The 9,898-nt window shown below is 39.4% G+C and overlaps 1 long non-coding RNA gene across 1 annotated transcript; it reads right to left on the bottom strand.

The window, feature by feature from the left end:
• Positions 1-231: 231 nt before the first annotated feature.
• On the bottom strand, positions 232-3,079 carry LOC126984971 (uncharacterized). The gene is made up of 3 exons (XR_007738257.1): positions 2,619-3,079; positions 2,487-2,530; positions 232-2,442 (listed from the first exon to the last, which is right to left on the bottom strand). It is a non-coding gene; the product is annotated as an uncharacterized LOC126984971 (long non-coding RNA).
• Positions 3,080-9,898: the final 6,819 nt, after the last annotated feature.

Below are 9,898 nucleotides of genomic sequence, written 5' to 3'. Positions count from 1 at the left end.
CGACGGGCCAAATTTGTGGCTTTACCGTGTAGCAGCGACGGGCCAAATTTGTGCCATGATATAAACCCCCCAAAATAGATGATACATAATCTGATCACAAATGCGTTGATATATATTATGAAATGGTTTGCGTGAGTGATGATTTTTTCTCATTTTTCTCGCTTAGAGAGAAGGGCCTTTAAGAAACAAGATCCCTGCAGCTACCGGGTTAACTGCATCTGGTGTTGTCAGGACCCAGAAAACGAGGAAACAGAGGAGTGAGATATACAACTGTGTAAACATCTGACAGGACAAACACTAACAAAAAGGGTGACATATATATAAGTGTAAACATCTCAAGTACAAAAGAGGGGAAACAACGAGGGTAAAGGAAAACAGATACCCAGAGAGGAAAGGCAGGTATACAACTGTGTAGACATCTGACAGGACAAACACTAACAAAAAGGGTGACATATATAACAATGTAAGCATCTCAACTACCAAAGAGGGGAAACAACGAGGGTAAAGGAAAACAGATACCCAGACTCAGATACATAAAACAGATGCCCAGTGGGCGTGGTCAGAAAGTGTGAACAACCATTGAAAAAGACTCTGACCCGTGACGTCAGTCGTGGCGACATGTTATGAGCCAATAATTTAACAGAAAAATCACTAAGGGAGTGTCTTAAGACTGACTCACGAATAGCAGGAAAAGTAAAACAATACAACATAATGAGCTAGCAGATGGGTGTGACAGGAAGTATTGGCCACTGGTTATGTAGAAAATTAAGGGCGTGTCAAGGATGTAAGTCCGCCTAAAGCAAAGAAAAATGTGGCCTAGAAATCAGTGGTATGAGTAGACCGAGCTTGGTTCTCGCCTCAAGCAGACCTGCTACTCACTCAGCCGAGAATGGCTGTTGTGATCTTAATCGTGAGTAGAAATTCGAGAATCTAAGGGAAACCGACTGTATTGTCCTGGAGATTATAATGTAGAAGATGTGAAGTAGGATTGTGAGTGGGACAGGATTGTGATTATTTGTTTGCGATGTAAAGCAAAGGTAAAACCACTGGGTGTGGTAAAATTGGGTGTTTCCATGACTTGTAGTAGATTATACTATAGGAATGTGTTATTAGGATTTTGTGAAGAGAGTACATAATGATTGTGATGTAAGCAGAGAGATACAAACCACTGCTTGTGGAACGACGAGTGTTATTATTATTGGCAACAACTGAGCACATATTGTAGTATTATGTTTAAGACATGTCGTTTGTCATATGTTGCATCCATTGCTGAATATGCCAGTGTTATGATCGTCTGAGCATAGAATATTGCGTAAGGCAATTACTTTCATTTAATTTTAAATAAATGTATATTTACTTTTCCCTTGTTTATCCCCGAACACCAGTCTCCAATAACAACTTAAGCCGGATCACGCTACCAGGGATACGAGACAGTGAAATCATTTATGGAGTAATTAATGAGTGATAAAAGAGTTGATTTAATACAAGAAAAGAAGGGTCTAAAACTGGTGGCAGCGGTGGGATAAATAGGGACATGTGCTTACAGTGCTTTTGTTTAATTTACTCTGACGAGAAAACGCCTCTTATTTTCATTAAGCTTTGCTCGTTTTAAGTGGCGGAAATAATAGTGACGATTTAATTATATAATTAATGGTTCTTCCGGAGGACATGGACTTTGACGATATGGTAATGGAAACTCTGGCCAACCACTGTTGTTCTGTAGTGCAATGGGTAACACACGCGACTCAACCGAGAATTCATGAGTTCCTTCCCGGGCGGAGTGGAGAGGGATGGGCAGTCTCTCTCCACCCGCGCCGTGATCCACTCCTCCGTGAGAGGGTGTCAGGTGACAGGCAGCGGCAGCGTCCTGCCTCTCAGGTTTGTTTGTTTTAGGATTGTTACCCCAGGATGGAGGGGAGCACGGGGCTCTACGCCTCACAGGGTGGAGGTGTGCCGCGGCGGACATGCAGCCATAGAGTGACTTTATAAAGGCCTAACCCGCGTCCCCCAGGTAGGAAGTGTAGAGTATGATCTAGAAAAAATGTGAAATACTAAGAAAAGTGTGAGGTATGGATAAAAAGTCATGAATAAAAAAATTAAAAAATGAAGCATATGGACAATAGTGTGAAGTATTAAGATAAATGTGTGAAGTAAGAGAATCAGAGGAAGAGGAGGCCAGGGTAGTGCCCCCCTCAGTTAACTACTACAAATAACATTAAATAAATAAATGAATAATAAATAAATAAATAAATATGCACACTTGCAGTGGAAAAAAACGGAAAATGAGCGAAGAACAAAACAGGGAGTAACCTTTAATATAATAAGATGAAAGTTATAACGAAGAAGGGAGTAACCTTTAATATAATAAGATGAAGGCTATAACGAACAAGGGAGTAACCTTTAATATAATAAGATGAAGGCTATAACGAACAAGGGAGTAACCTTTAATATAATAAGATGAAGGCTACAACGAAGAAGGGAGTAACCTTTAATATAATAAGATGAAGGCTATAACGAACAAGGGAGTAACCTTTAATATAATAAGATGAAGGCTACAACGAAGAAGGGAGTAACCTTTAATATAATAAGATGAAAGTTATAACGAACAAGGGAGTAACCTTTAATATAATAAGATGAAGGCTATAACGAACAAGGGAGTAACCTTTAATATAATAAGATGAAGGCTATAACGAACAAGGGAGTAACCTTTAATATAATAAGATGAAGGCAATAACGAACAAGGGAGTAACCTTTAATATAATAAGATGAAGGCTATAACGAACAAGGGAGTAACCTTTAATATAATAAGATGAAGGCTATAACGAACAAGGGAGTAACCTTTAATATAATAAGATGAAGGCTATAACGAACAAGGGAGTAACCTTTAATATAATAAGATGAAGGCTATAACGAACAAGGGAGTAACCTTTAATATAATAAGATGAAGGCTATAACGAACAAGGGAGTAACCGCATCACATAAATATAAGGAAAAGAAGGCTATAACGAACAAGGGAGTGACCTTAAAAATAATGAAAAGAAGGCTATAATCAACATAACTCAAGAGTAACTTTGTTAGGCAGATCCTTTTCTCCTGATAATACATATGCAAAAGTGGCAGCGCTCCTAGAAACAGGAGCGTGTGTGAGTTTTTAACGGATGAATTTATTAAAGAATTAGGGCTCGCAGTAAATAACTGTGAAGCGAAACCAGTGAATATTGTCTCTGTGCAAAGATACCATATTGAAAATGACGGTAAAAGACAAGTTAGTATGGAAGGAAAAAGTAGTTTCCAAGACTTATTGATAACACGCGATGTAGATTTGCCGACTCATATTATGTTGAGTACTGATTTGTCGTGTAGCACGAGATTATTTTGAAAACATTGCAACTAAATGAGGAACAAAAGAACGAAGCTTAAAACTGATAATAGAAGGCGAAACCATACAATTATGCCAGGAAAAATATGTTTTATATCTAGAGGTGAAGGATCTTAGCTAAATGTAGATGGAAATGAAGAAGGTCTCACTGAAAATAAGGCCGTACGTTGCCAAGCAGCGGAACCTTTGCAACTGCATGCAACTGTTGCAGGTTACATAACGCTAGTGACGCAACTACAGGCAAGTGAAGCTTTATTTGAGCCTTGTGTTAGTACTCCTCAGGCTAGAGTCTTGTGCTCAGGGATAGTTAAGTTAGCCCCTTCATCTGACAATCAAAGATCTTATGTCACTGTGCCGTATTTGAATATTGAAAGTGAGTGTAAAGATAGATGATAATACAACGTTAAGATTTGTGAAGCCTGTCACTCATGAGCTATACGCTGATCTGCCACAAGTATCTAGTGTACAGACCGCTGACACAGCTAAAACAGACTTGAAGCCCGCAGAGCTTGAAGTAAGGAAGAAAAGCCTCTATCAAATTGTTGACGCTAAATTCCCAAGTGAAGAGAGAGAATTAGGTTTTAAAGTCCTTAATAGATAAATATATAACAGTGTTTTCCACAAAACAAGAACCATTAACAGTAACGCCCTATTTTTTTAAGCACCATCAAGCAAAACACTGATGAAGTAGTGTACAGGCGTTCATATAACATTCCTATCAGTTATCATGACAGAGTAAATAAACAACTTATATCGCTCCAGCAACAGGGTGTGATTCGCCCTTCGCGATCACCCTATAATGCCCCACTTATCCCAGTGCAAAAAAAACATGGAGTACTACGACTTTGTCTGGACTTCCGGGCACTTAATAAAACACTACGGGACGACCGGTACCCACTCCCTAATATAATTACCATACTCAATCAATTGGGAGATAGTAAGTTTTTTTTTCATGCCTAGACTTGAAACAGGGTTACCATCAAATCCCCCAAGATGAAATCAGCAGAGAGAAGACGGCATTTTCTTCTCCAGCAGGACATTGGGAATTTACTTCCCTCCCCTTTGGCCTTAAAACAGCCCCGTCCTGCTGCAAGAAAATAATAAACACTGTCCTTACAGGACTATTAAGCAACAAGGTTCAGGTGTACCTTGATGACATAATTATCCTGGGCGATATATTTTCTAATCACGCAGATAACTTAGAACAAATTCTGGATCGCTTAAAGGAAGCCAAACTGACTCTTAAGATGGAGAAGTGTAACTTTTTTAAGGACAAAGTAGATTACCTGGGCCATGCCATCCGCTCAGAGGGAATAAGACCTCAATCTAGCAAGCTGGAGGCCATACAAAACGTCCTGGCCCCCCAAACTGTTCATGATTTACAGTCATTTCTTGGATTGACTAATTATTATCGCAAATTTATTGCAAATTATTCACAAATTGTTGCTCCTTTTCTAAAGATTTACAAAGGAAAGAAAGGTACACTAAAAGAATAAATAAAAATAAAATAAAACTCCACTCATATGGACGGATGAAACAAAAATTGCGTTCTCAACCCTTAAGGATAGAATGCTTGGTACAGTCACTCTACGCGTCCTACTACAATACTGGTGGAGTATTGCAATAAGAGGATAATGATGATAAACTAAGACCTGTATCTTTTTTTGTGAGAAATTGTATACGGCAGAACAGCGGAACAATATAGTTGAACGAGAGGCTTTAACACTAATTTATGGGTTACACGTAAACCGCCCATTAATACTGGGTTACCCTGTTGAGATCCACACGGATCACAGACCTTTAGTCTGGTTGTTACGGGTAGCTAGTCCCAACGGCAGGATAGCTAGATGGCAGACTCTCATGAGTGAGTATGGTTTCACAATCAATCATTTGCCTGGCAAGGAAAATATAGTAGCAGATTTTTTTTTATCAAGGATGAAGGCTCACTGGACACTGAGATTGAATTAGAAGGACACGCGCGATAATGTTTGTGGATGGGGAACAACAAAAACCGTGGAACACGTAAATAATGAGGGGCAAGGTATTGCACTAGTGCAGAAAAAGAAACAGGCGCCGAAAAATGAGAAAATAAAATATATGATATGTATGGACCTGAATAGTGAGTGTATTGGCCACACACTTGACTGGAGTATTCAGGAGATTAGTGAGCTGCATGATGAGCAGCCAGCATATAAGTTTGCTAAAAGAAGGAAGCCCCAAGAATGAAAATTGAGCAAAGACTCAGAGAAAAAAGGCATAATGTGAGATGCCGCCCCTGTTAGAGGTACAGGTGGAAAATGTGTTATATTGTATTGAAGATGGGCATAATCTGAGATGCCGCCCCTGTTAGAGGTACAGGTGGAAAATGTGTTATATTGTATTGAAGATGGGCATAATCTGAGATGCCGCCCCTGTTAGAGGTACAGGTGGAAATTATGTTATATTGTGTTGAAGATGGGCATAATGTGAGATGCCGCCCCTGTCAGAGTTACAGGTGGAAATAAATGATGTGTTTTAGTGAGTCCGTACGGAGAAGCCACTAAGGTGGTGATTCTACCCCCCAAGTATTTCCAAGGCGATAACTCTGGCTCATTCGTCGCCACTGCAGGGCACGGAGGAACCAAAGTTACGTTATGTCGGTGTAGAAAGTTCGCTTTCTGGCCTGGAATGAAACGGGATGTAGAAAATTATGTAAGGAAGTGCGTCATGGTAGTCGTTTTAAAAGTGAGTTGGGAACTTGCACCCTGCTCCTTGGCGGCAATATCCAGACGTCACCGCTCCTTTTGGAAGAATACACATGGACCTTGTGGGTCCCATGGGTGTATCGGACAATGGGGTTCGATACGTAATGCCCATAGTTGATGTTTTTAAAAGGTATTTGATTATAGTACCCTTACGGAGTAAGGAAGCCCGCGAAATGGCAAGGGCGTTGTACGTGGATGTTGTTTGTGTACACGGTGTTCCTCAGACAGTTGTTACAGATCAAGGTTCAGAGTTCGTTAATTCCGTGATGCAGGAGATAAATTAGAAGCTACCTGTGCGACACGCGAATAACGGCTTACCATACAAATGGGAATGGAATAATAAAGCGCGCAAATTATACTGTAGTTAACATTTTGAGGAGAATGTTCTAGGAAATGTGTCCGTTTGGGATATAATGCTACTAATAGACATCTTGGCCTATAATGCTGCGTATTATCGCACCATAAAGGAGTCCCTATTTTATCGAGAGAGACAGAGAGAGGATTTTTAGAGATCCTCCTGTACCCTACACTGTTAGAAAAAAATTCAGCAGCCCTGGTATGATATTTACTCCTATAAAGAGGAAGTGGTTGTATTTGCAAGGAACGTTTATGATATTTACTCCTATAAAGAGGAAATGGTTGCAATTGCAAGGAAAGTTTATGATACTGACTCCTATAAATAGGAAATGGTTGCAATTGCAAGGAAAGTTTATGATACTGACTCCTATAAAGAGGAAATGGTTGTAATTGCAAGGAAAGTTTATGATATTTACTCCTATAAAGAGGAAATGGTTGTAATTGCAAGGAAAGTTTATGATATTCACTCCTATAAATAGGAAATGGTTGCAATTGCAAGGAAAGTTTATGATACTGACTCCTATAAAGAGGAAATGGTTGTAATTGCAAGGAAAGTTTATGATATTCACTCCTATAAATAGGAAATGGTTGCAATTGCAAGGAAAGTTTATGATACTGACTCCTATAAAGAGGAAATGGTTGTAATTGCAAGGAAAGTTTATGATATTCACTCCTATAAAGAGGAAATGGTTGTAATTGCAAAGAAAGTTTATGATATTGACTCCTATAAATAGGAAATGGTTGCAATTGCGAGGAAAGTTTATGATATTGACTCCTATAAATAGGAAATGGTTGCAATTGCGAGAAAAGTTTATGATATTGACTCCTATAAATAGGAAATGGTTGCAATTGCGAGAAAAGTTTATGATATTGACTCCTATAAAGAGGAAATGGCTGCAATTGCAAGGAAAGTTTATGATATTGACTCCTATAAAGAGGAAATGGCTGCAATTGCAAGGAAAGTTTATGATAGATGCCAGGTTTACAATAAAAAAGGTAGAGAAGAAATAGAAAAGTAATACAAAGCTACAAAATCAAAACTATCAACGTTGGAGACTGTTCCTCAAATGAGACCACAAAGAAAAGTAAATAAAAAATTGTAACCTAATTTTGATGGACCCTACAGGGTAATAGAGAAGATCAGTGATAATATGGTAAAAATTAGGAACCTCAGGACTAGTAAGGTTTCGACGGCCCCCACAGATATAGTAAAAGTTCTTCATGAAGATTGCATTGATGTGCAGCAATGTCCAACGATTAGGCGAGCATACCCTTTAAATCCAGAGACAGACACTGACCTATTCTTTGCATTGCTCAACCCTGAAATCGCTGAGAAAACTTCTACCGAAAATAATGACTCGTAGCGGAGAGGTGACTACTACTCATGACACATTAAATAATGTTCGTTCTACAACAGCAATAAACAGCTGATGCACAGGCCCTACCTTCTCAGGTTACTCCCAAACTTTCAAAACAACCTCGGCATAGATAAAGCCTTCGCTTTTCGACGGTACAAGAGTTGCCTAATGTAATGTCAAAACTAATACGATATAGAACAGGAATAATGCATAAGGATGAAAATGCAATAATTGAGCGGAAATATGACGAAATAAACCAAAGATTGATTTGACTCTTTCGGTGTACGACTCAATGACACAACAGGAGTCCCCAACACGTGCTGGCCAAAGTTTCACACCAACATACTCTCTATATTATAGTCCTCACAGACAGAGACTATAGTACCGTTTAGCCTCACAGAAGATATTTTAGCTGCATTATATAAAGCACGAATTTTAACTGCTTCGTTACTTGAAATGTTATTCAAATGTCACCTGAGTATCCAGCTGTAAAAGCAATAAAATACACACTCTTTAATTTTGAAAAAGACTTCAGTTCACTGTTGCATCATCTAAGAAAAGTTTTAGGCTATGTGATGACTACTAATCAAAACAAGCTGCATGCTTCTATGAATTATAGAAAAAAAAAAAAAAAACGGGAAATAATTTTTTTGAGGATCCTTGTCTAATAACCTATTTGGTACCGCGACCCAGGCTCAAGTTGATGCTATTCATGAAAAAATAGAGAACTAGAGTCATTAACTGAGAAAGATTTTATATAGTTAAATGTTTATTATGGAAAACTCAACATCATTAAGTAATATGCATGCCATGCAATCTGCCTTTAATAGGCTATATTCAGCTGTAGATGTATTGAACCAAGTTGTGCGCCAATTTTCTATAGACTTTGGCATTAGGAAGAGAGACAAGCTCCTACAGGCATTGTTGTATTTTGACTTAGCATTCAGACACATAAGTCCAGGTATACAAGATTTAAAGTTCAGTCTGCAGGCTTAGCTGCAAACATACAAAACTCCAACCATTATGTGAGACAAACAGTTGTTCAGTACATTAAAGGAAGCCTAGGCTCGGCCTCCAGGTCTTTTGTGCCTTGCAGTTCTTGATTTTTTAGCTCTATATAGGGATGTAATAACTGTCCTCCAGGACAACGGCTTTGCACGATTCTCGTAATTTCTATTTCACCAAACCTTTGCGAGGAGATCCGATTGACACCTTTGATGTCTTTCGAATCGACTCCCTTCCATTTTCTGTGCAGAATAGCACTTACTTTCTTATGTATAGTGTTGATTCAAGATGTATTGCCTTCAGTGAGAATAGGAAAATATATTTTATGCTTTCTAGTATAAAACACTGTAACAAGAATAACCATATGTTAGTTTGTCCTCCCACAGGCCCCGTCTATGAGGCTAGTAACGCAGCCTCTTGTAAATCGGCTGCTTTCTTGAAACATGAGTCAGTGATCAACCTCTGCCACACAATAGTCTTAAAAACATTTCCCCCTATGTTTTGAAAGGTCCTGGCTACTGGACCTGTTCACTTGCCTCCCCCATCACTCTGACACTCACATGCCCTACCCATCCTGTAAACAGACATACTGTCAGCCTGACGGATAATGGGATATTGATGCTTCGGCAAGGTTCTCTTCGCAGTGCTGAGTCCATCCCCCTACAGGAGCTAACAGCTGGCTTGCAGCCCCTAAATTATGTGGTCGAGCCGGATCAGCCCTTTCAACCCGCAATCCATTGGTGGATTGTCTTCGCCATTGTCGTGATCCTGGTTCTTCTGCTGGTGACGTCTGCCGTGGGGTATTCCTATGTCCTACGCTACGCACGACGCCGCCTAATTTCAGACTCGAACCAACTGCAGACATTGCAAGGCGTATCTTCTCCACCAACACCTGTGAGATCTCAGGGGCGAGATCTTCCGGAAGGGGAAGTAATGTCAGGACCCAGAAAACGAGGAAACAGAGGAGTGAGATATACAACTGTGTAAACATCTGACAGGACAAACACTAACAAAAAGGGTGACATATATATAAGTGTAAACATCTCAAGTACAAA

Source organism: Eriocheir sinensis, chromosome 58, assembly GCF_024679095.1.
Source record: "Eriocheir sinensis breed Jianghai 21 chromosome 58, ASM2467909v1, whole genome shotgun sequence".
Classification (NCBI taxonomy): Eukaryota; Metazoa; Arthropoda; class Malacostraca; order Decapoda; family Varunidae; genus Eriocheir; species Eriocheir sinensis.
This window is presented reverse-complemented; position numbering and strand designations above follow the sequence as displayed.